Source organism: Leucoraja erinacea, chromosome 5 (genome assembly GCF_028641065.1).
Source record: "Leucoraja erinacea ecotype New England chromosome 5, Leri_hhj_1, whole genome shotgun sequence".
In the NCBI taxonomy this organism is placed as follows: Eukaryota; Metazoa; Chordata; class Chondrichthyes; order Rajiformes; family Rajidae; genus Leucoraja; species Leucoraja erinaceus.
In genome coordinates, this window is record NC_073381.1 from 87,798,369 (window position 1) to 87,823,516 (window position 25,148).

Here is a 25,148-nt window from a genome sequence, read left to right on the forward strand (position 1 = left end):
TTCAACATAAAACAGTACAGTATATAGACAGGCCCTTCAGGCCACAATGTCTGTGCCTAACATGATGCCAAGCTGAACTAATCTCAGCCTGCACCTCATCCATAGCCGTCAATTCCCTGCATATCCATGGGCCTACCTAAAGCCTCTTCAACACCACTATTGTATGTACCTCCATCACCACTCCTGGCAGCGCATTCCAGGCACTCACCACCTTCTGTGTGAAGAAAACTTGACCTGCACATCTTATTTTGCCCCTTTCACCATCAAGTCATGCCCCTTGTCTTTCTCATTTCCACCCTGGGATGAAGATTCTGACTGTCTACCTCACCTTTACCTCTATTATTTTAAATTATTCTATTAGGTCTCCCACCTCGGCCTCCAACACTGCAGAGAAAACAATCCAGGGTTCTCCAATCTCCCCTTGTAGCTAATACCCTCTAATCCAAGCACCGTGAAGGGTCCCGACACGAAACGTCACCCATCCTTTTTCTCCAGAGATGCCGCCTGACCCGCTGAGTTACTCCAGTGCTTTGTGTCCACCGTTCTGGGAAAGCTCTTCTGCACCCTCTCCAAGGCTTATGAGGGAAATAAAGAACTTTACAAGAGAAACATCGCAGAGCAGGAATCCTCGTCAATAAATGGTCGCTGTGTGGCGCCACCTGGTGGTTAGGCCACTTATTGGGCGAACCCTCGGCCCTAGTCACGTGACTAGGTTTGGCGAGAAGAAGTTGTCATGTGGCTTAGGGGTGTGCCCTAATATATATATTTGGGAGAACTCTCACCAGTCGAGTGTGAGCTGTTCTTTCTTTAACTCAACAAAGATCACTTTTTTTTCACAACACTTGTCTCGCTATGTACACAAAAATCCTGGAGAAACTCAGCGGGTGCAGCAGCATCTATGGAGCAAAGGAAGTTGAGGTTCAAGTGTTATAATAACACTTCAGATACAACCATGTAACACCATGATTATTTCACTCGCTCCATAGATGCTGCTGCACCCGCTGAGTTTCTCCAGCATTTTTGTGTGCCTTCCATTTTCCAGCATCCGCAGTTCCTTCTTAAACACTTGTCTCGCTATAACTGGCCCAAAGGCAGATGAACCAAACAATGCGGGCAGGATTGTGTCGGAAGATAACAACAGTTCAAGTGTTATAATAACACTTCAGATACAACCATGTAACAACGTGATTATTTTCACTTGCTATAGTTTGAGCAGATTCAACTAATCTCTCTTTAAAACAAAACGATGGAATCAATCCAATCGTACCATGATCACCCAATAATACTTGGAACCACTTTAACAATGAGGTAATGATTCTAACTCATGGGACTTGGAGCTGAATCAATTTGTTTGCAATTGGATTCAGTGTGTATGCTTTAACTGACATCCGATGAGTGGCTTTGACAAGGTTGAGGTGAAGTGGGACTTGCGTGGCAGTTTCTTCTGTATTATTACACATGTGTACTCAAAGGGCCCAATAAGATCGTGCAGCTCAAAGCCCCCAGGGACAAAATTAAAAGATCATTAAAATTTTGCCGCACTTAATCTTCATGTGAATTGGAAAGGTAAACATAACCAGGCTGAACAATATTGATTCTGGCATAGTCATGGCATTTCACAGGAAGACGAGCATTCGGCACATCACATCATTGCAAGAATTATTCCACCAAACCTATCCACAGCGGTTCTACATGTCTATGAATGTTATGGAGTCATACAGCATGGAAACAGGCCGACTAAAATGCCCCATCTACTCTAGTCCCACCTGCCTGCATTTAGATCAAATTCCCCGAAACCTATAACATCCTCATAACTGTCTAAATGTCTCTTAAACATCATGATAGTACCTGCCTCAATTTCCTCCTCCAGCAGCTCTTTCCATATACCTACCTTCATGTAAAATATTTGCCCCTAGGGTACATTAATCAAATACAGGTCCATGGGTGAATATAGAGGAAGAGGACTGGACTTTTACTGCCTTCCCATACAGTAGAAAACGTTGATTCTGCTGCGGGGAGACACTTCATGTAAAATTCTATAGTGTGTTATCTTTTTCTTTTTATTTCTATGGATGTATGGCAACCCAAATTCTTCTATGTACAGTACTTTGGTTCAACGCTAGTTGATTTAAATGTGCTATATAAATAACATTTGATTGATTGATTGATTGATTGATTGATTATTAAATCTTTCCCCATTCACCTTAAACCTTTGTCCTCTAGTTTTTGATTCCCCTACTCTGGATAAAAGATTCACCCCTCACCCTCCTGTGCTCCAAGGAATAAAGTCTTAGCCTGCCCAGCCTCTCCCTGTAAGCTCAGGCCCTCAGGTCCTGGCAACATCCTCCTAAATACTCACTGCACCCTATCCAGCAGAACATCAATACATGTGTATGTTTGCAACTATAGTTTATCCCTTTTCAAGAATAGTAAATATTGATTTTCTATTATAAACTCTGGATTGACTCCATGACAATTAATATATAATGATGTGGTGGCCAAGTCAATGGATATTTTTTAGAGTAGAGATTGACAGATTCTTGATTATTACAGGTGTCAGGGGTTGTGGGGAGAAGGCAGGAGAAGGGGTGTTGAGAGGGAAAGATAGATCAGGCAAGATTGAATGGTGGAATAGACTCAATGGGCTGAATGGCCTAATTCTGCTCCCATAACTTTTGAACATGAAATTTGGAAGAATACACATTGATATTGTGGGATTTATCCTTGCATTGGAATATAATATCTAATAATATTCAAATGAGAGAATATTTCCTTCTACGTGTGGCTTGCCTTTGCAAATCATTTCACTCAAGAGATCAAAATGATTTGGACTGGTGTGTTATTCAGAATTGTGCACAGAAATCGCACTTTGCAAATAGCAAGACATGTTTGCAGATAGGCTAAATTTACAACTGTAGTTTGTGAAGCAGTGCAAGTGAAGTTCGAAGAAACTTGCTTTGGTTGAGCTGAAATCCAATTAAAGGTAGTTTATCGTATCACTGATGTTTAAATTTGTAGAGCAGACAAGAAATCCATGCCTTCATATGAAAGGCTGAACTGAAGCAAGACATTTGCATAGTGGTGTGGATTTAGAAGATGCTGACTTCAAACCTGTATTTAGGAGGCAGCGAGCCACAATTGAAAAGGTGAGCACTACAATTTTATGCGCCAAATTACAATTTGAGGGTTGAAAACTGATAACGTGAAGTGAGAGGAGGGAGCTGGCGGTGACGGACGTGAGGAGCAAGGCCGGTGGGAGAGTGAACCCGCGCCTGGCCTTCTGCGCCCTCAAGGTCAGCTGTGGGAGGCGCCCCCGGGCACAAAGGTGGACGGGTGAGGAAAGGGACATCGGTTTGCTGGACGATCCTGAGGTGCAAGGAAGATGATGGCTGGAGGCCATGCAGCAGCCTGGAGCTCGCCTGGATCGGGCACTGCTCATTAGGCCCAGAGCGCGCACTGAACTTTGGCGTCTCTTGCATACTGTCTCAGTGGACGACGTCTGTACACTTTGCTAATCGGGGATTGTGCTTTCGTCTGGCAAATCGTCTGTACTGAATGGATGTAATAAAATAATTTCACTGTGCATTTGCACATGACAAGTAAGCACCAATGACCATTAATCAGCATCTCTGTATATAAACAGCAGTCTGTATATAAAAATAGTAACACGGTTCCATGTGCAGGCAATTCTCACACACACACACACACAGATCATTCTGCAGGCAACAATCATGTCAGTAAGCAGGTGACACACTACTGAATACAATACAGCAAATCTGCATGGAATGTGGGAGGAAATCGGAGCACATGAAGAAAACCCATGTAGTCACAGGGAGAACGTAAAACTCTGTACAGACTGCACCCGTAGTCAGGATTGAACCCGGGTCTCTGGCGCTGTTGCCCTGCGGTGGCACAACTCTACTGTTGCGCCACAGCGCCGCAAAAGTTGCTTGTTGAAGCATAGACATTATCAAAATATTAGCTTGATCTGCCTAGCAGCTGCTTATCCCAATCATGTGCCCATTTAACATTACAGCATGACTTTGACCTTCTATCGCGAGTTACCATGGTATGGATAATGTCATATAGGCAATGTTCATTCAGATTGTGGTCCGCTGCTTTGTTTATTTACCAGATATTTATACCTTTAATTGGTTTAATCAAGACATCTGATGATTAAGGAGTACCGCTGAGCAAAGGTCACGCATGCACAAGACTCCAATCGCCGCGCTGGCAAGTTAAATTAACGCCTCGTTGGCGGCCTTTGATGAAAATGAAATCCACTTTTCAAAGAAGTGTATCAAGAGTTACCACACCATGGCCTATGTTGTCTACAAACATCATCAGATGGGTCCTGATCTACCATTTACCTCATTGGTGGCCTTCAAACCATCTTTAATCTGGACTAAACGTTATTCCCTTTATTCTGTATCTGTTTTCTGGATACAATTTGGTTCCTGCATAGCCAGAAAAATAAATGCACATTAAAGGTTGTGCATTATTCCCTTGGGAATAACCTTCACATTGGCACATTATTTATTTTATGGAAATGGCACCAAAATTGGACTTTAGACTTTAGAAGTGCAGCGTGGAAACAGGCTCTTCGGCCCAACAAGTCCGGGCTGACCACCCCGTACGATATGATAAAACTTTATTTATCCCAGGAGGGAAATTGATCTGGCAACAATCATAAAAACACAGAATACATGAAACTAGCACTATCCTACACACATCAGGAACAATGCACAATTTACAGAAGCCAAATAACCTACAAACCCACACGTCTTTTAAGAAAACCAGAGTACCTGGGAAAAACCCCACGTGGTCACAAGGAGAACGTACAAACTCCGCACAGATAGCACCCATGGTCAGGATTGAACCCTGGGTCTCTGGCGCTGTGAGACAGCAGCTGTACCGCTGCGTCACCAGGCTGCCCTTCCAGGCTCCCAGAATCTTGGCAGTCACAGAGATGCCATCCTTCAGCAACATTGTGTGGTTTCATGGAGATGTGCTTGGATATAATAGTGTGTGGAGCCAAATGTGAAGCGGGCAGATAATTGAGGTGATGGAAGATCTTGCAAGGTCGAACATGTGGCATGAATAATTAGCAAAGGATGTGAGTGAATCATCAAATTAACAGTCGTTATTTTCACTGGGAAAATGTTTAAACAGCTCCAACGGGATCTGTGGACTAATTCTGTACCATTTGCTAATTGGGGATATGCTGAGGTACGGACCAAAACTGAACATAATACACCAAATGTGGCCACAGAATAAAAGGCCATACCTTTAGATGGTCCATGAGGAGGAATTTATTTAGGCAGGAGGAAGTTAATCTGTAGAATTCATTGGCACGTACGGTTAAGGAGGTCAAGTAATTAGGCCACAGATAAAATATCAAACATACTAACTTTCCACAATGTTAAAGATATATTCCAAAACAATCAGGGCATAGTGGCACTGCGGTAGATTTGCTGCCTAAAGCCCCTGTCCCACTTAGGAAACCTGAACGGGAACCTCTGGAGACTTTGCACCCCACCCAAGGTTTCCGTGCGGTTCCCGGAGATTGCAGGTGGTTGCCGGTGGTTGCAGGTAGTGGAATCATGTAGGGAGACTGACAAAAACCTCCGGGAACCGCACGGAAACCTTAGGTGGGGCGCAAAGTCTCCAGAGGTTTCTGTTCAGGTTTCCTAAGTGGGACAGGGGCATTACAATGCCAGAGTTCGACCCAGGTTTGATCCTATGGGTGCAGTCTGTATGGAGTTTGTACGTTCTCCCTAAGACAGCATGGGTTTTCTTCCTGGTGCTCCGGTTTCCTCCCACAATCCCAAGATATGCGGGTGTGTAGGTTAATTGGCTTCTGTAAGTTGCCCCCCTAGAGTTTAGGATAGAACTATTGGAATAGACCGGCTGGATGCACAGAGTAGGGGGAACCGAGATTTTATAGGAATCGAGAGGTAACTTTTTCACACAAAGGGTGGTGAGTGTATGGAACAAGCTGCCGCAGGAGGTAGTTGAGGCAGGTACTATCACAACATTTAAGAAACAGTTAGACAGGTACACAGTCGTGAAAGGTTTATGGAGATATGGACCAAACACAGGCAATTGGAACTGGTGTAGATTGGACATGTTGGGTTGGTGTGGTCAAGTTGTGCCAAAGGGCCCGTTTCCACAAGGTATAATTATTTAACTAGTGTGTGGGTGTTTGTTGGTGCGCAAACTCAGTGGGCCGAAGGGCCTGTTTTCACTCCGTATCCCTAAACTAAACATGGTGTGAAGGGTCCCAACTCGAAATGTCACCTATCCATGTTCTCCAGAGATGTTGCCTGACCCGCCAAGTTACTCCAGCACTTTGTGACCTTTTGCGTAAACCAGCCTTTTGTCTTTGTTAAAGACAGTGTTACTTATCAATCCAGTGTGTAAATAATATTGAACTTTGCTCATTGCTCATCCACAGAGCTACTGTTACATGGCATACTTCCTAATTACCACCACACAAACTAATAGGGTGAAATGTCACGCTGATTATGGGCCTGCCTGGAGGTAATGATATTTAATGCAGCACTCATTACTGACCTGCTGTCCTAATGGGGTTAAACGCAGTGTTAATTACTGTGCTTATGAGGGTAAACGTTTTGCTTATTTCTGCCCCGCTATGCCAATTATGTTAAATGCTGTGTTAATTATTGACCTACTGTGCTAATGAAGTTAAATGCTGAACTGATTTCTGATCTGCTTTCCATTGTGGTAATAGGATGTAAACTACTTGTCTGTTTGCTATTGAGGTTAAATATTGAGTTAATTACTAATCCGCTGTTCTCACTGATTTGAATCCCATGATGATTAGTAATCCCCAGTGCTAATGATATTACTGTCAGGTTCAGCGCCGACCCACCTGTGCTAATGATACAACCGACAAACAAGGAACCATAGATGCGGATTTACAATGAAAAACCCCCCACAAAATACTGGAGTGTTCTCAAGAAGGGTGCCACAGTGGGACAGCGGTATTGCTGCCTTACAGCGCTAGAGACCTGGGTTCAATCCTCACTACGGGGGCCATCTGCATGGAGTTAGTATGTTTTTCCTGTGACCACATGGGTTTTCTCCGGATGCTCCAGTTTCCTCCCACTCTCCAAAGACGTGCAGGTTTGCAGGTTAATTGGCTTCTGTAAATTGTCCCAAGTGTGCCTAGGATAGTGCTAGAGTACGGGATGATCGCTGATCGCAGGCTCGGCAGCCTGAAGGGCCCGTTTCCATGCTGTGTGTCTGAAGTCGAGTGGATCCCGACGTGAAAGGTCACATCCCCCCGTGTCTGCAGGGATGCTGCCTGACCCGCTGAGTTACTCCAGCACTTTGTGTCCCGCCTGATATTATGACCCGTGTGCAAATACTTGTCGTGCTGCACTCATAATGTTGCACTGTGTTCATTACCAACTCACCTTTCCTGATGCTCCCCTTATTTTAATTACTGACCAGCTACATTCATGATGCTACGTTGGGTTCATTACAAACTCACCTGCACTAATGCTCACCCAGCATTAATGACCAACCAGCTGTGCCGAAGATGTTACGCTGTGTTAAATACTGACCTGCTGTGTTAAGTGTGTTAAATGCTGTGTTAATTACCGGCCTGCTGTGCTAATGAGCTTGTCAGCTCCAATAGGGATCTGCCTTGCATGCAGACAAATGGTTCGCTTAAACTTGCTGGCGGGCAGATTGGAATCGTGAAACTGCTCCACTTCATTCCTCCTCTAATTCTCCTTCGATTCTGACAACTGATTAATATTCTGGGGGCTATTATTCCACCCACTATGATCAACAAGGTGGCAAAATCGCTCCTAGAATTTGCAAAATCAGCAGATCTGGGAGCAAACGAAAGATGAGGGGGGGACACCACATTGAAATTTACCGAATGGTGAAAGGGCTGGATAGAGTGAATGTGGAGAGGGTGTTTCCACCAGTCGGAGAGTCCTGGACTAGATGTCATAATCTCAGAATAAAAAGATGCACCTTTAGAAAGGAGATGAAGAGGAATTTATTTAGTCACAGGGTGGTGAATCTGTGGAATTCATTGCCACAAACAGCTGTGGAGACAGGAGTCCAACAGCACACCACAAAAATATCTTCTTCAGGAACAGGTACAGAAGTGTGAAAATGCACAGCTCCAGATTTTGGGACAAGTTCTTCCCAGCTGTTATCAGGCAACTTAACTATCCTACCACCAACTGGAGAGCGGCCTTGACCTCCCATCTACCTCATAAGAGACCCTCAGTCTATCTTTAATCGGACTTTATCTTGCACTAAATGTTGCATCCTTCGTCCTGTATCTGAATACTGCAGACGGCCCAATTGTAATCATGTATAGTCTTTCTGCTGACTGGAATGGCACGCAATAAAAAAGATTTTCACTGTACCTCGGTGACAATAAACTAAACTAAACCTTTATTTTCTGATTCAGAAAATCTAAGTTTTACTACGACAACGGGAACTGTCTGTATGGAGTTTGTACGTTCTCCCTGTGACCACGTTGCTTTGTTCCGGTTTCCTCACACACTCCAAAGACGTACCAGTTTGTACGTTAATTGGCTTCTGTAAATTATAAATAGTCCCCAGTGTGTAGGATAGCGATCGCTGGTCGGTATGGACTCGGTGGGCCAAAGGGCCTGTTTCCACACTGTACCTCTAAAGTATAAAAGTCTAAAGATTGCATTTTATCAGGTATGCATTAAAAAACAGATTCAATAATGCATTCAATTTCATGAGGTGAACTTGACTCCAGAAACCGGTCATTAAATTCTACTGTTAACCAAAGTCACACTTTGAAGGTAAAAGAGGTGGAATTAATTGTCTCATTTAATGGATATTCTACATTTGGCAAAGAAAACACTTGCAACAATTGTTATATGTTATATGTTGTCATATGTGTTTGCTTTCTGAATAACACAGAGGGACAATATGCAACATTTAAGATCAGAGCCTGAATTAATTTAATTGCTGTATTGCTTATTTTTACAGCAGCAACTCCCAAGCACTTAATATGTTGAAAAACTCTAATTTGTCAGATTATGTACCAATCTATGCCAACACAACTTTCTTTAAAAGTATAAATGCAGGGGTCCATTATATTGAATGGCAGGTTCCAACGGTACCCACTGTGGCACAGCGGTAGAGTTGCTGCCTCACAGCACCAGAGACCTGGGTTTGATCCCGACTATGGGTGCTGTCTGTATCGATTTGTCAGTCTGAAGAAGAGTCCCGACCTGAAAAGTCACCTATCTTTTTTCTCCAGAGCTGCTGCCTGCCCTGCTGAGTTACTCCAGCACTTTGTCTGGAGTAACTCGGTGGGCGGCGCGACTCTCGCCAGCAGCGGCCTCTGCAGTCCATCTGTTTTTTTATTATTTTCGGTTTCGTTTAAATGTAGTTTTTAATTATTTTTTGTCGGGGTATGTGTGTGGGGGGCGGGGGGTGGGGGAAACTCTAAATTCTTTCCCCTGCACGGGAGACCCGACCTTTTCTTTGTCGGGTCTCCGTTGTCGTTGGGGCTGCTACGTGGAGCGGCCTCCAGCAGGAACGACCTGGGGCTCCAGTCGCGGAGCTGCGGACGACTCACCTTCGCGGAGCTGGCTGAGTCCGGAGCGGGTGGAGCTGTGGTGGAGCGCTGCTGTGGCCCGACCCCCGGAGATTCGGAAGCTCCTACCGCAGGTCTGTGGACAGAAATACCGGGAGCCCGCGGGTCCTTGGTTGGAGACCGCTTTTCGGGGCTTCCGCAACGGCGACTCCTCCCGCCCGAGTTGCGGGGTTGAAGATTACCTGGAGCGGGGCCTTACATCCCTGCCCCGCGCGGCTTGGAATTGCTGCGGGACTTTGTGAGCGTCCGCCGGGGCTCCAACACCAAGACCCGGTGCTTGGCCTTGCATCACCCGGCGTGGCTTTAATGGCTGCGGGACATTTAACATCACCCGCTGGGGGCTTTGACTCTGTCTTTGACTCTGACATGGGGGGGAGAGGGGAGTGCAGGGGGGAGATACGTTTTTTTTTGCCTTCCTTCACAGCGAGGAGAATATGCGCTGTGAAGGATGTTTGTGTAAATTGTGTTGTGTCTTGGGTCTTTTTCGTTTTGTATGTATGACTGCAGAAACGACATTTCGTTTGGACCTTAACGGGATCCAAACGACAAATAAATTGTATTGTATTGTATTGTATTGTATTGTCTATCTTTGGTATTTAACTTGGTGCTATTAAGACATCTGGACATATTGGAAGACAATGTCATAACATTTCAACTCAGATGGATATCGCATGAGCTGTGTTTAACAATTACAATTATTAGCGATCAGTAATTAGTGTAATTACAATTACAATTGTGCAATTATCATGCCATTCAAAGGATTTTACAATACCCCATTATTTTATTTGGGAAGAAACTGTAGATGCTGGTTTACACCGAAGATAGACACAAAAAGCTGGAGTAACAGGCAGCAAATCTGGGGAGAAGGAATGGGTGACGTTTCACCTCTCCATGTTCATTCCTCTAGTTTCCCTCTCCCACGACTCTCAGTCTGAAAAGGGTCTCGACCTGAAACGTCACCCATTCCTTCTCTCCAGAGATGCTGCCTGTCCTGCTGAGTTACTTCATCCTTTTACCACTCTTCCATCGAGGAAGAATTGTTCCTGAGGACAAAGGAACAAAACACATTATCCAAAAAATTGTTCTTTCTGAACTGTCATTGCAAGACTGTTTTTTTCCTGAAAACTCTAAAGCTCCAAGGAAAAAACACGAAACTTAGAATAACTCAGCAATCAGGCAGCATCTTTACATTTGACTTCAGACATACTGCGTTGAAACAGGCTCTTAGTCCCACCGAGTCCACACAGACCAGCGATCGCCCCCGTACATTAACACTATCCTACAATTTACAGAAGCCAATTATTCCCTGCAAACCTGTACGTCTTTGGGATGTAGGAGGAAACAGGAGCACCTGGAGGAAAAAAACAGGTGTTTACAGGGAGAACGTACAAACTCTGCACAGACAGCTCCCATAATCAGGATTGAACCCGGGTCTCTGGCACTGTGAGGCAGCAACTCTATCCCTGTGCCACCGTGGAGGAAGACACCAATTCATATCTCAGGTCATGGACCCTTTCCTCGGGACTGCGAGGGGCTGAGCTCGGACTGCAACTGACAGGAGATGCACAAAATGGCCCATTGTTTGAAGAAGTGCGCTTTCATTAGAGTGCAATCTGGTAACTGACAATATGTGACTCTGAACATCAAACAGATAAAGCAAAAAGACAGATGGACAACAAAAAGATAAATTGGCAGCATTGCAGTGGGAGATTGCAACCTTCACGTGGTCCACCCTGTTTCGACTAATGCAATCAACCCGACATGCACTAACAAATAGATGTAGTGCTTTGGTGTCTACAACTTTAGGCTGTGCACGCTGTACGCGAGAATAAGCAAATGTTTTATGTATATATGTGCGTGTGTATGTGCTTGTCTACGAGTGCATGTGTGCACATGTATGCGTGTGTGTATGTATGTAGTATGCATGTGTTGTAGGTGTATGTCTATACATAGAGATATATTCCAAGTTTCATGTTTTATGTAAACTGTACATTACCTTGATGACTTTCCTTAGGATGCACATGGTGTTGGATTATTTTTTATCTCCTGTACCACCATACACTGAAAAGTTTTTATTTCATTGCTATCCAGTGAAATCATACTACACGAGTACAATCAAACCATACACAAGTACAATAGGTCATGTAAAGAGAAAAATACCGGCGTGACAGAGTTAAAGTTGCACAGTGTCTCTGGCACTGAAACAAAGCCTTTAACCCAGTTGCTTTATGCCAGAGGTTATGATTCACTTGTGCTGCTCCCCCCCCCCCCCCCACCTATTTCTTCATATCTTTCTGTTCCTATTTCCATCAAAACAACTGGAGGCAAAATGCATTAAGAGGTTCCTCTGTGAATTCCCATGACAAACGGTATACTTTTTCTCGTCACACGTAACACTATATTTGAACAGAAATTTGGAAGTTTAATGAGAAATGTATTCACAGGTGGTGATGTCAACCTGCTGATATAAACAAGCAGAACATCTGGTCTACTATCTGAGTTATATTTATTGCACAAAATTAAAACACGCATTTTCTTTCAAAGTGCTATGGAGCACGGAGTTGCCATGATTTACACACAGCAGGAATATCTAGACTACATGACAAGCAGACATTTCTTATGCCAATGTTATATCCATCAGCACATATGTCTACTAAATGAAGGAAATAGAAACAGTGGTGAGTTGATGGGTAAACGTGATGCATGAAAATATATAATTCACTAGACCAAGTGCAGACACGTTAGGTCTGTTCCCCCAACGTGCGGTTGTGGGGGGGGAGGCGACATGCAGTGTCACACACACTAACTATCCCCCCCCCACACTCACGCTAATTACCCCCCTTGATATTATATTATTATTAATTTGCTCCTTTTACCCCATAACCACCCTATCTACTGACGCATAGCCCCCAACTTGCAGTCACATCTAGAGAGGGGGGGTGGGGGTAGAGAGTGAGGGCAGAGAGAGAAGGGGCAGGACACAGAGAGAGGGACAAGAGGGAGAGGGGGTGGAGAGGAAGAGAAGAGGGGGGGTGGGTGAGGGGGGAAAGGTGGGGGTGGAGGGGGAGGAGAGAGAGAGGGTGAGAGTGAGGGGGAGAGAGGGGGGAAGAGGTGAGGGAGGTAGAGGGGGGAGGGGGAGAGGTGAGGGGAGGAGGGGGAGAGGTGGGGAGCAGGGAGGGTGGAGGGAAGGGGTAGGGGTGTGTGGAGGGGAGGGGTGGGAGAAAAAGAGAGGGGAGAAAGAGAGAGAGGGGGAGAGGAGAGGGGGTTGAGGACAGGGGGGAAGAGGGGGGGGAGGGGGAGTAGGAGGGGGGGGTAGTATAGTATAGGGGGGGGGGGAAGGAGAGGGGGGGGGGCAGAGGAGAGGGGGGGAGAGAGAGTGCCTTTTTATTTCAATGCAAACCCCCCAAACAACCATTTGCAGGCAATGCTTTTTTACTTTAACCATATTTTCATTTTCAAACCACATTCAGGGTACTTACTCACAGTTGTGTGAACATGTGTTCAGTGTTATTCACAGCTCAGAGAAACGTGACCCTCTGCCTACCTCCAGCTTGCAGACTAATTGAGGCACACCACTTCCTGGTTTTATAGTCCATCCCCCCTGCCGCCAGCGGGGGCAGCATAGAGAATGGGGAATTTTGTAAAATCATTAATATCTCTGTCATTTTTCATCAACTGGAAAAATCCTCGGCACACATGCGGCAGAGGGGGGCTCTGAGCGAGGTGGCCAAAAATGACGGCCGTAGGTGGCCGCGTTCTCTCGGAAATCGCAGCACAGGTCGCCAAAACCGGTCAAGAACAGACTTTTAGTAATATAGATTATGGAGGAGCTCCAATTTAATAGAATATAGGGCGGCACAGTGGCACAGTGCCAGGGCCTCAGCGTTCCTGAAACAGTCCAGTTTACTGTCCAGGCACACTGCAAGGTATTTGTACTCCCTGGTAAACTGCACATCCACACCATTGATGGAGACTGGGGACAGGGGTGCTTTTCTCCTCCTAAAGCCTACCTGTTATGTTAAATGTTAAACAAGTTTGTTAATGTTAAATGTTAAACAAGTTTGTACGTTCTCCCTGTGACCATGTGGGCTTTCTCCTGGTGCTCTGGTTTCCTCCCACACTCTGAAGACGGACAGGTTTGTCAGCTAATTGGCTTCTATAATTGTCCCTAGTGTGTAGTACAGAGCTAGTGCACGGGGTGACCGCTGCAGATGCTGTGGGCCGAAGGGCCTGTTTCCACTCTGTAACTCTAAAGAAGATACAGTAATTCTCACTTGTTACGTTTCAAAGATAAGATGGGCGAGCTGCAAAATCAAAACTTCCAGATAGATAAAGAGTTCTAAATGTAGTGTTTTAACATGAATGTGGTTCAGAACGTTGATGACAGGATATCAAGTTGCAGTGCGACTAATTGGCATCTCATCGCAATTCCGACTGAGGCAAATGCAAGTTATTAAACAATGGCAGAGAAAGTTGTATATCAAATCCATTCTGAGGAAATAGGAATCTTTTTTTTTTGGATCTCCTTGGAAGAATTGAAAATTTAACAAGATTCGCACTGCATAATAGCCACATCATATTCGGCGCTGTTCTTTATGAGCTACTCATAGCTCACAATTTGAAACAAGAACATCATGACCCCTGAAAACATGCGAGCTGGCAAAGAGATTTTAAAATGACTGCTAGAGACATTTAAAACAGTTGATCATTCAGAAGATAGACATAATGTGCAGGAGTAACTCAGCGGGTCAGGCAGCATCTCTGGAGGAATAGGTGACATTTCGGGTCAAGACCCTTCTTCATACTGAAAGGCAGAGAAGGCCAGAAAACAGGGACAGCGTCTGTAATCGTTGGAAGGATTTAGAAGAATGAGGGGGGTACCTTATTGAAACTTGCCGAATAATGAAAGACCATGGATAGTGGAAAGGATTTCCACCAGTGGGAGAGCCTAGGACCAGAGAGCAAAGCCTCCAAATTCTAAAAAGTGCCTTTCGTAAGGTGACGAGAAGAAATCTATTTAGCCAGAGAGTGGTGAACCATGGCCACAGAAGGCTGTGGAGGTCCTAGTCATTGGCTATTTCTATAGTGGAGATTGACAGATTCTTGATTATTAACGGTGTCAGGGGTTATGGGGAGAAAGCAGGAGAATGGGATTGAGAGGGAAAAATAGATTAGACATTATTGAATGGTGGAGTAGACTCGATGGTCCAAATAGCCTCATGCTCCTCCTATGACTCATGAACTTATGACATGGTTGTCAATTGGGTCAAGAGCCTCATTCACACATCGTCTATGCTGAGCATAAAGCTGAGGGGCCAGGTGCGAAGTACATCCAGTCACCCTCCAGAGAGAGAGAGAGAGGAAGATTTATGTGGCTGGGTTTAATCATGTCCAGCACAGATGGACATGTGTGAAAACTGCCAGATATCACCCAAAGCAATTCAAGCGAATAAACGTGACGGATGGAACTGCTGGTTTAACTGAAGAAAGACACAAAATGGCATAGTAACTCAGCGGGACAGGCAGCATCTCTGGAGAGAAGGAACGGGTGACATTTTAGATTGAGACACTCCTTCAGACTGTCAGGGGAGAGGGAGATACATAGATAAGGAAGCAAAAATAGGACAAAAGGAATGGAGATCATGGAAAATGTAGAATGGATCATTGTTAGCTGGGAGAAGCGAACAAGAAAACAAACAGAGATAAAATGTAGTCAGAGACAGTAAGACTGGTCGGAGAACTAGGAAGGGGAGGGATGGATAGAGAGAAAAGCAAGGGCTACTTGAAGTTAGAGTAGTCAGTATTCATACCGCTGGGGTGAAAGCTGCCCACACAAAATATGAGGTGCTGTTCCTCCAATTTGCGTTGGGCCTCATTCTGACAATGGAGGAGGCCCAGGGCAGAAAAGTTGGTGTGGGAATGGGAGGGGGAATAAACTGTTTAGCAACCAGGAGATCAGGTAGGTTTAGGCGGACTGTGCAGAGGCGTTCAGTGATGTTCAGATGTTCAGCGGTGGTTGGCCAATAAATCTAAGTTTGTATCCAGTTGTTATGGTGCAAGTAAAAACAAAATTAATGAGAGTAGTTATAGAGGTACAGGCATAATGCAAGGAGAGCATAAGAGTAAGAGAAGGAGTTATCTTCTACTTGCAGGCTAGATTTGGCAGTGGCAGATGGTTCAACATATTTAAGAATAACAATATATTAAGATTTGAACCAGCTTGTTCCCTTTTTACCCTCAAGTGCTGATAACATGATCTGTTAATTGCACGAGAGCCATTGAGGATCTGAAATAGTCATCCAGTGTGGAAACGGACCCTTGGGCGCAACATGGTCACGCAGACCAACATGCCCAATCTACACCAATCCCACCTGCACGCACTTAGACCATATCCCTCCAAATCTAATGTGTCGGAAGGAACTGCAGATGCTGGTTTAAACGGAAGATAGACAAAAGATTGTGGAGTAACTCAGCAGGTCAGGAGCATCTCTGGAGAGAAGGAATGGGTGACATTTTGAAACATACAAATATAGAAAATAAGTACAGGAGTAGGTCATTTGGCTCTTCGAGCCAGCACCACTATTCAATATGATCATGGGCACTAAGAGCAATATCCAACTCTCTCTTGAATACATCCAGAGAATTGGCCACCACTGTGGCCGAAAATCCTCAGAGTCACAACTCTCTGGGTGAAAATGTTTTTCCTCATCTCAGTCCTAAATGCCCTACCCCTTATTCTTAAACTGTGTCCCCTGGTTCTGGACTCCCCCAAAATCGGGAACATATTTCCTGCATCTAGCCTGCCCGATTCCATAATAATTGTACCTGTTTCTATAAGATCTCCTCTCATCCTTCTAAATTCTAGTGAATATAAGCCCAGTCAATTAATTCTTTAATCATATGTCAGTCCTGGGAATCCATTCTGAGGAAATAGGAATCTTTTTTTTTTGGATCTCCTTGGAAGAATTGAAAATTTAACAAGATTCGCACTGCATAATAGCCACATCATATTCGGCGCTGTTCTTTATGAGCTACTCATAGCTCACAATTTGAAACAAGAACATCATGACCCCTGAAAACATGCGAGCTGGCAAAGAGATTTTAAAATGGCTGCTAGAGACATTTAAAACAGTTGATCATTCAGAAGATAGACACAATGTGCAGGAGTAACTCAGCGGGTCAGGCAGCATCTCTGGAGGAATAGGTGACATTTCGGGTCAAGACCCTTCTTCATACTGAAAGGCAGAGAAGGCCAGAAAACAGGGACAGCGTCTGTAATCGTTGGAAGGATTTAGAAGGATGAGGGGGGTACCTTATTGAAACTTACCGAATAATGAAAGACCATGGATAGTGGAAAGGATTTCCACCAGTGGGAGAGCCTAGGACCAGAGAGCAAAGCCTCCAAATTCTAAAAAGTGCCTTTCGTAAGGTGACGAGAAGAAATCTATTTAGCCAGAGAGTGGTGAACCATGGCCACAGAAGGCTGTGGAGGTCCTAGTCATTGGCTATTTCTATAGCGGAGATTGACATATTCTTGATTATTAACAGTGTCAGGGGTTATGGGGGGAAGGTAGGAGAATGGGATTGAGAGGGAAAAATAGATTAGATATTATTGAATGGTGGAGTAGACTCGATGGTCCAAATAGCCTCATGCTCCTCCTATGACTCTTGAACTTATGACATGGTTGTCAATTGGGTCAAGAGCCTCATTCACACATCGTCTATGCTGAGCATAAAGCTGAGGGGCCAGGTGCGAAGTACATCCAGTCACCCTCCAGAGAGAGAGAGAGAGAGAGAGGAAGATTTATGTGGCTGGGTTTAATCATGTCCAGCACAGATGGACATGTGTGAAAACTGCCAGATACCACCCAACGCAAGTCAAGCCAATAAATGTGACGGATGGAACTGCTGATGCTGGTTTAAACTGAAGAAAGACACAAACTGGCATAGTAACTCAGCGGGACAGGCAGCATCTCTGGAGAGAAGGAACGGGTGACATTTTAGATTGAGACACTTCTTCAGACTGTCAGGGGAGAGGGAGATACATAGATAAGGAAGTGAAAATAGGACAAAAGGAATGGAGATCATGGAAAATGTAGAATGGATCATTGTTAGCTGGGAGAAGCGAACAAGAAAACAAACAGAGATAAAATGTTGTCAGAGACAGTAAGACTGGTTGGAGAAGTAGGAAGGGGAGGGATGGATAGAGAGAAAAGCAAGGGCTACTTGAAGTTAGAGAGTCAGTATTCATACCGCCGGGGTGAAAGCTGCCCACACAAAATATGAGGTGCTGTTCCTCCAATTTGCGTTGGGCCTCATTCTGACATTGGAGGAGGCCCAGGGCAGAAAAGTTGGTGTGGGAATGGGAGGGGGAATAAACTGTTTAGCAACCAGGAGATCAGGTAGGTTTAGTCGGACTGAGCGGAGGCGTTCAGTGATGTTCAGGTGTTCAGCGGTGGTTGGCCAATAAATCTAAGTTTGTATCCAGTTGTTATGGTGCAAGTAAAAACAAAATTAATGAGAGTAGTTATAGAGGTACAGGCATAATGCAAGGAGACAATAAGAGTAAGAGAAGGAGTTATCTTCTACTTGCAGGCTAGATTTGGCAGTGGCAGATGTTTCAACATATTTAAGAATAATAATATATTAAGATTTGAACCAGCTTGTTCCCTTTTTACCCTCAAGTGCTGATAACATGATCTGTTAATTGCACGAGAGCCATTGAGGATCTGAAATAGTCATCCAGTGTGGAAACGGACCCTTCGACGCAACATGGTCACGCAGACCAACATGCCCAATCTACACCAATCCCACCTGCACGCACTTAGACCATATCCCTCCAAATCTAATGTGTCGGAAGGAACTGCAGATGCTGGTTTAAACGGAAGATAGACAAAAGATTGTGGAGTAACTCAGCAGGATAGGAGCATCTCTGGAGAGAAGGAATGGGTGACATTTAGAAACATACAAATATAGAAAATAGGTACAGGAGTAGGACATTTGGCCCTTCGAGCCAGCACCACTATTCAATATGATCATGGGTGATCATCTAAAATTAGCACCCATTCCCATATCCCTTGATTCCATTAGCACTAAGAGCAATATCCAACTCGCTCTTGAATACATCCGGAGAATTGGCCCCCACTGTGGCCGAAAATCCTCAGAGTCACAACTCTCTGGGTGAAAATGTTTTTCCTCATCTCAGTCCTAAATGCCCTACCCCTTATTCTTAAACTGTGACCCCTGGTTCTGGACTCCCCCAAAATCGGGAACATATTTCCTGCATCTAGCCTGCCCGATTCCATAATAATTGTACCTGTTTCTATAAGATCTCCTCTCATCCTTCTAAATTCTAGTGAATATAAGCCCAGTCAATTAATTCTTTAATCATATGTCAGTCCTGGGAATCCCGGGAATTAACCTGGTGCACCTATGTTGCACTCCCTCAATAGCAAGAATGTCCTTCCTCAAACTACAATACTTCAGGTGCGGTCTCACCAGGGCCCTGTACAACTGTAGTGGGACCTCCTTGCTCCTATACTCAAATCCCCTCACAATGAAGGTCGACATACCACTTGCTTTCTTCACTGCCTGTTGTACGTGCATGCTTACTTTCAGTGATTGTGAACAAGGACACCCATGTCTTGTTGCACCTCCCATTTTCCTAATCTGACACCATCCAGTTAATAATCTGCCTTCTTCTTCTTGCCACCAAAGTGGGGTAACCTCACATTTATCCACATTATACTGCATCTACCATGCATCTGCCCACTCACCCAACCTATCCAAATCACCCTGCAGCCTCATAACATCCACGCAGATCACATTGCCACCCAGCTTTGTCTTCCGCAAACTTGGAGATGTTGTTGGGTCATCCGCAAACTTGGAGGTGTCTCGACCCGAAACATCACCCATTCCTTCTCTCCAGAGCTGCCGCCTGAACTGCTGAGTTACTCCATCATTTTGTGTCTATCTTCCCTCCAAACATCCTATCCTATCTACGAACCTGCCTAAATATGGAACATGCTTCCAGAGGAGGTTATAGAAGCAAATGCAACCATTCCTTTTAAAGAATATTTGAACAGATATGTGGATATGAAGGGCTAAGAGCCAAATGGAAGGACAATGGGACTAGCTCAGAACATCAACTTGGTTGGCATGGACAAGGTGCACTGAAGGGTTTAATTCTTTGCTGTATAGCTCCATTTTTTGAGTGAATAGGCCGACAGCTTGTCTTCTTCACTGATGAAGAGGATTAACACACAAGGAACAAAGGACTGAGTTTAGTTTAGTTTCAGCTTAGTTTGGTTTAGTTTAGAGAAACAGTGCGGAAACAGGCCCTTCGCCCAATGACCAACAATCACCTGCACACTAGTTATATCTGACACACACTCCAGTCAATTTACATAAGCCAATTAACCTACAAACCTGCATGTCTTTGGAGTGTGGGAGGAAACCCATGCAGTTACAGGGAGAACATGCAAACTCGGTGCAGACAGCACCTGCAGTCAGGATCGAACCCGGGTCTCTCTGCGCTGCTTGTCCTAAATGCCCGAGTGTTTTTGGCACATAATACCACATAAAAAGAGCAACAATTTCATTCAATGGTTAAGACTATGGTGCAATGTCATTTTCACAGAGCTAATGATGGACCAGTGTTTTAAGGACAATTATTTCTGGATAAAGCTCCCTTGCCTTCAGTTCCTCCACAAGTTTTGGTCTCCAAATTTGAGAAAGGACATTCTTGCTCTTAAGGGAATGCAGCACAGGTTCACCAGGTTAATTCCCGGGATGGCGGGACTGACACATGACGAAATAATGAGTCAACTGGGCTTATATTCACTGGAATTTAGAAGGATATGAGGGGATTTAAAAAAAACATATACAATTCTTAAGGGATTGGACAGGCAAGATGCAGGGAAAATTATACCGGTGTTGGGGGAGTCCAGAGCCAGGGGTCACAGTGTAAAAATAAGTAGGCCATTTAGGACAGAGATGAGGAAAACCCTTTTCACCCAGAGAGTTGTGAATCTGCGGAATTAGCTCTTAGGGTTAATGGAACCAAGAGATTTAGGGAGAAAGCTGGAACGGGGTACTGATTTTGGATGATCAGCCATGATCATATTGAATGGCAGTGCTGGCTCGAATGGCCTACTTCTGCACCTATTTTCTATGTTTCTATGTTTCTAAGTTGTGGAGCCCACAAATAGATCGGCACAGTGGCACAGCGGTAGAGTTGCTGCCTTACAACGTCAGAGACCCGGGGTCAATCCCGACTACGGGTGCTGTATGTACGGAGTTTGGACGTTCTTCCCCGTGACTGCGTGCGTTTTCTCCGGGTGCTCCGGTTTGGTTTCCTCCCACACTCCAAAGACGTCCAGGTTTGTAGGGTAATTAGTTTGGTGGCATTAGTGTTACTGTTAGTGTAAAGTGGATTGCGGGTCGGCGCGGGCTCGGTGTGCCCAAGAACCTGCTTCCGCGCTGCATCTAAACTAAACTAAGCTAAAGTTATGCATAAATAAAAAGGCACAGTTCATTTGACAGGAAATTGGTGAGCAATATATCAACTTGTGTGTCCTCAATTGTGCCGTAATTATAAAAAAGGAAAACATATTTTGATACCTATCAACTGCAGTAGCAGCTAGGGTGATGTTCTAAATATTTTAATTAGCAGGCTCATGACAGCGCGTTTGTGTTTATGTGTTTGACAAAAAATAATAATAATTAAGGAGAGAATAATGTAGCGCCACAAAATGCATTTTAGATAAATCAACAGGCCTGTCAGAGCAAAGTAGCAGCTTGAAAGCTCCATGGGCTTAAGCTGCAGAGTTATCAACATGGAGAGTCAGGCATATCTGTCAGAAATGCTGTACATTTGGGCTTTATATCAAACCTATCTCGTCGTGATTCATGTAGGAACCCTACTATCCCACATCTGTTCACCACGAACATGAAGGAGGACGCATCACAACCTGCTTTCTTAAGGGGCTGATATTTTGCTGGTAATATTACCAAATAAGGAACGCTCCACCTCAGGCTATGAAGGAATGCAATAAATAATTTAATTTAGCACAAAATCCAAATTGTTTCCACCATCGTGGAATATTACACAGAGGTGCTTCTCTAAAGTGAACTGAGCTCAATAACCAAACCAGTCGACTGGTTTAGCCAAGTTGATGCGTGCAATTTTTAATGCACTGTTATTATCCATGAATACTTCCTGTCAGATCAAAGCAATGGATGATAGTAAGGCAACTCAGCTTAATGGTGTATTGATATTCAACCAGACTCTATCCTTTTCTTTGAGAAGATCCTGAAGAAGAACAAGTGTTTGCGGGCGGCGTAGTGATGTAGTGGTAGAGTTGCTGTCTCACAGCGCCGGAGACCCGGGTTCGATCCTGACTACGGGTGCTTTCATAGCAAAAGGATTTCAATATAGGAGTAGAGAGGTTCTTCTGCAGTTGTACAGGGCTCTGATAAGACCACATCTGGAGTATTGTGTACAGTTTTGGTCTCCTAATTTGAGGAAGGATATCCTTGCGATTGAGGCAGTGCAGCGTAGGTTCACGAGATTGATCCCTGGGATGGCAGGACTGTCATATGAGGAAAAATTGAAAAGACTAGGCTTGTATTCACTGGAGTTTAGATGGATGAGTGGGGATCTTATAGAAACATAAAATTTATCAAAGGACTGGACAAGCTAGATGCAGGAAAAATGTTCCCAATGTTGGGCGAGTCCAGAAACAGAGGCCACAGTCTTAGAATAAAGGGGAGGCCATTTAGGACTGAGGTGAGAAAAACGTTTTCATCCAGAGAGTTGTGAATTTATGGAATTCCCTGCCACAGAGGGCAGTGGAGGCAAAGTCACTGGATGGATTTATGAGAGTTAGATAGAGCTCTAGGGGCTAGTGGAATCAAGGGATTATGGGGAGAAGGCAGGCACGGGTTATTGATAGGGGACGATCAGCCATGATCACAATGAATGGCGGTGTGGGCTCAAAGGGCCGAATAGCCATCTCCTGCACCTATTTGCTATGTCTATGTCTGTACGGAGTTTGCACATTCTCCCTGTGACTGCTTGGGTTTTCTCCGGGTGCTCTGGTTTCCTCCCACACTCCACAGATGTGCAGGTTATTTAGCTTTGGTAAAATAGTTAATTGTCCCGAGAGTGCAGGATTGTGCTAGTATATGGGGTGATCGCTGGCCAGCATGGACTCGGTGGGCCGAAGGGCCTGTTTCCACCCTGTATCTCTAACGTCTAAAGTAAAAATTATTTAATGTATTTTTGGATGTTCTGCAATGCTAAGGATCCTTTCTCAATGCATGTTTTTTTTTAATTGGAGAATCACATGGCACAGAAACAGGTCCATCAGCCTAACTTGTTCATGCCAACCAATGTGCTTACTAAAGCTTATCCCATTTGCCTGTGTTTGGCTCATATTTCACTAAAACCTTTCCCATCCATCTGCTGTCCAATTATCTTTTAAACATAGTCATCGTACCCACATCTACAGCTTCCTCTGGCAGGAAAGCTTAATAATAATAATAAGAAGAAAACAGATGTTCACATGCTTAAAAACAAAGCTAAATCTTGCTAAGTAATTCTATATTAATTATATAGAAATCCATAGTTTCTTTCACTATTGCTGCAGCCTAATTTATTGTACTTTGGAGACAATTTCATTTCATATAATTCACACTTGAATTGTCCAAGATATCCCTTAATTCAGATAATTTATTTTTCTATTCCAGAAAACAGATATAATTTTCTTGATTTAATATATCCATTTCGGCTGGTACAACCTAAATGCATATATTAAATGGGTAAATGGATATATTAATATATCCATTTTCCCCAGCACAGTATCGCAGTGGCAGAGTTGCTGCCTTAGTGTTAGAGACCTGGCTTCAATCCTGAGCTCAGGTGCTGTCTGTGTGGAGTTTGCACGTTCTCCCTGTGACTGCGTGGGTTTTCTCCGGTTGCGCCGGATCCACCCAATTTCCAAAGGCGTGCAGGTTTGTCGGTTATTTGGCCTCTGTAAAATTACCACTAGAGTGTAGCGAGTAAATGAGAAAATGAGATATTATAGAACTAGTTAGAATGGGTGAATAGTGGTGGGCAAGGACTCGTTGGGCCGAATGGCCTGTTTCCATGCTGTATCTCAAAACTAAACTAAAGAAATGCAAACCAAGGAAGTGTGCCTTCTCTGAAAAAATGTCATAGAAATGAAATGATTAATCGGAGTAGTATCAATGATTTGAGATGGGCACAAAATATCCCTGACAGTACACAAAGAAGAATTCATTGCAAAAGGATTTGAGTACAGGAGCAGGGAGGTTCTACTGCAGTTGTACAGGGTCTTGGTGAGACCACACCTGGAGTATCGCGTACAGTTTTGGTCTCCAAATCTGAGGAAGGACATTATTGCCATAGAGGGAGTGCAGAGAAGGTTCACCAGACTGATTCCTGGGATGTCAGGACTGTCTTATGAAGAAAGACTGGATAGACTTGGTTTATACTCTCTAGGATTTAGGAGATTGAGAGGGGATCTTATAGAAACTTACAAAATTCTTAAGGGGTTGGACAGGCTAGATGCAGGAAGATTGTTCCCGATGTTGGGGAAGTCCAGGACAAGGGGTCACAGCTTAAGGATAAGGGGGAAATCCTTTAAAACCTGAGATGAGAAGAACTTTTTTCACACAGAGAGTGGTGAATCTCTGGAACTCTCTGCCACAGAGGGTAGTTGAGGCCAGTTCATTGGCTTTATTTAAGAGGGAGTTAGATGTGGCCCTTCTGGCTAAAGGGATCAGAGGGTATGGAGAGAAGGCAGGTACGGGATACTGAGTTGGATGATCAGCCATGATCATATTGGATGGCGGTGCAGGCTCGAAGCGCCGAATGGCCTACTCCTGCACCTAATTTCTATGTTTCTATGTTTCTAAGAATCAGTTTTATGTCAGTCCTAGCTGTCCTCTATCCATCATCTTGCTCCAAAGATTGAAATAAATAAGAGCAGGAGCAGGCAATTTGGCTCCTTGAGCCTACCCCACCATTCAATATGAATGTGGCTGATCTGCCCCAGGCCTCAACTCCCCTTCCGTGCCAGTCCCCATAGTCCTTACTATGCTAATCTTTCAAGTATTTAGCAACTTCATTGCAATGATCCAGCTTCCACAATCTTCTTTAGGCACTAGATTTTAGAGATACAGTGCAGAAGACGTCATCAGTAAGCGCTGTGATTTAAAACGGAGGATAAAGGATTTTAAATGAAAAAACTGTCTTCAGCTCAGAGCCCGCAGAGAACAATCTCAAAACTGCTGAAAACACAGAAAACTGAAGAACAGACTTCTGAAGTGGATTCTGGAATGGCTACAAGGGCCAAGACTGAGATGGCTACTAAGGAGAAAAATGAAATGGAGGAGATAAAGAACTCGGTACGAGAACTGAGAAAACATATTGAGGCTGGAAACTCAAAATTGATGGAAAATATTAATGTTAAATTGATGGAAAATATGT